Source organism: Paramormyrops kingsleyae, unplaced genomic scaffold (assembly GCF_048594095.1).
Source record: "Paramormyrops kingsleyae isolate MSU_618 unplaced genomic scaffold, PKINGS_0.4 ups32, whole genome shotgun sequence".
Taxonomy (NCBI): domain Eukaryota; kingdom Metazoa; phylum Chordata; class Actinopteri; order Osteoglossiformes; family Mormyridae; genus Paramormyrops; species Paramormyrops kingsleyae.
In genome coordinates, this window is record NW_027325970.1 from 271,556 (window position 1) to 274,055 (window position 2,500).

Below are 2,500 nucleotides of genomic sequence, written 5' to 3' on the forward strand. Positions count from 1 at the left end.
AGGCGGGCCGGCGTGGCTGGGGAGGCTCCGCCCCCTGCCCAGACGAGAGGCCTGGCTTCGTCTGGTCGGTATCAGGTGTTGTTGGGGCCCGCCTGGCAGCCCGGGGGGGGGGAGGGGGGGGGGCAGAGTGGCACACGGAGAGCACCGGGAGGCCTCCGGGAGCTGGCCACTGCCCATCCCCCTCCCCACCCGCTCCACCCACCACCGCGCTACACCAAACCCCCCCCTCCCCCTTCCCCCCCCCCCCAAAAACCTCTCTCACCAAACTGCCCCCCCCACCCCCGGCCCCTCCCCATCTCACCACCCCCACTTACCCATGCGGCCCGCCGTCCCCGTGCTGGCCGGGGAGGCTTCCCTTCTGCCCAGGCAGAAGGCCTGGCTTCGTCTGGTCGATTTCGGGACATTGTTGTGCCCGCCTGGCAGCCCGGGGAGCACCGGGAGGCCTCCGGGAGCTGGCCACTGCCCATCCCCCCCCCCCCAGCTCCAACCACACCGCGCTAAACCCCCAACCCCCCCCCCCCCCCCTCACCAAACCCCCCCCCCCCCCACCCCCCATCGTGCTAAATTAGGTGTGAATGGGGCCTCCTGGCCCACTAAATGCTAATGAGGCCGCCTTTTCAACTATGTGCAAATACGGCCGACCTGGTCAAATGCATGTAAATCCGGCCGCCTTTTCAACTGTGAAAATCCGGCCGCCCGGTCAATTAGGTGCGAACGGGGCCGTCGGGTCACCTTAATGTAAATGAGGCCGCCCACTGCCCTACATTTAAATGCGGGCGTACCGGTCAACTATGTGCGAACGGGCCCGCCTGATCAACTAGGTGTGAAAGGGGCCGGCAGGCCCACTGAATGTAAATGAGGCCGCCCGCTGTGCTTCCTTCATTAACCTTATTTATATTGGCATTATCTGTAGATAAAAAAATATGTGCATGTCTATGAAGCTGTAGAGAAGCCTTGTTTTTTTTTTTTTCCCCCAGGTTTTATTTACTTACTTTTTATTTTGCATGTTCTGAAATATAGCTTATGTTTTCGTTGCCCTAGGGCAACGTTCTGCGATAAGGGGTAGATTTTAAGAGGCTTTCTTGACAGTGTGTTAGTATATTATTGCATGTACTTTTGCACATTGTAAGCACAATGTTTTTTAAATTATTTTCTAATTTAATTTAACGCATTTTGGCAGAAAATGGACACAAGATTTTCCTATGGGAGTAAAACTCAGGATCAGCATGTTAGGGATATCCCATCAGACAGTGAGATAGACTGCAGTGACAGTGAGGAGGAGTGGAATGCAGAGAAAGGTTTGAGCAGAAGTGAAAGTAGGTTTTAAAATATTGCTTCTCTGGTTGTCATTGAACTCATTTGCATAAACAAATCAAATGTGTTGATAAATTTTTAGATGTCATTCAAATGAAATAAAGGTGTGTGCAGCAGACAGGGTATCCAATACAGTCATGTAAGCTTTAGTTGTGATTGATGTATTTTTGTTGACGTATATGTATATATATTTATAGACGATCAATACACCAGTGATGAAGAGGAACATGACGATGACAGTCTGCCTGAAGATGACAGTAGTTCTTCCAAGACCCCTCGATGGAAAACATGTCACACCATTACCTCTCCTGTGCAAGCCACTTAACCTTACTGTTCAAGAACTTGAACAGTTCTTTGCCACTGTGCTCCATATGTCAATATTTGGTCTTCCAGCTACTCGCATGTTCTGGAGCCATAGTAGCCACATTGCACATGTTGCTGATGTTATGCCTCTTGCACGATGGGAAGCCATCAAAAATTTTGTTACTTTGCATTGCTCTCTGAGCATTGTATTATGATCTATGAAGACATAATTTTCTCTGTGGTTTTGTATCAGTGTTGCACAACTTTGCCCTTAGGCAACAAAAGATCATTTGGAGAGGGGGGCGGTGAAATAAATATGTACATACATAATCAATAAAATGTCCCAAAATTAACCAATAAGTGATGTGGAATAATTTCTTATCATGTACCATCAAATTGTGTGCGGTAGAGGGTTAATGTAAATGCGGCCGCCCGCTGCGCTACATGTAAATGCGGCCGCCCCCAGGTCAACTAGGTCCGAACGGGCCCGCCTGATCAACTAGACGTCAATCGGGCCGGCAGGTCCCCTGAATGTAAACGAGGCCGCCCACTGCGGTACTTGTGAATGCGGCCGCCCGGTCAACTAGGTGCGAACGGGCCCGCCCGATCAACCAGGTGCGAATGGCCCCGCCCGATCAACTAGGTGTGAACGGGCCCGCCTGATCAACTAGGTGTGAATGGGGCCGCCGGGTCCACTTAATGTAAATGAGGCCGCCAGCTCAACTAAGTGTAGACGGGGCCGCCTGGCCAATTAGGCGTTAATGGGGCTGCCGGGGAGGCTTCCCCTCTGCCCGGGCTGGAGGCCCCGCAGTGGCCATTCGCCTCTGGGACATATTGGCAGAGTCCGCGGCCTATGCGTAGGCCCCGGGCGGAGGCTGACCCT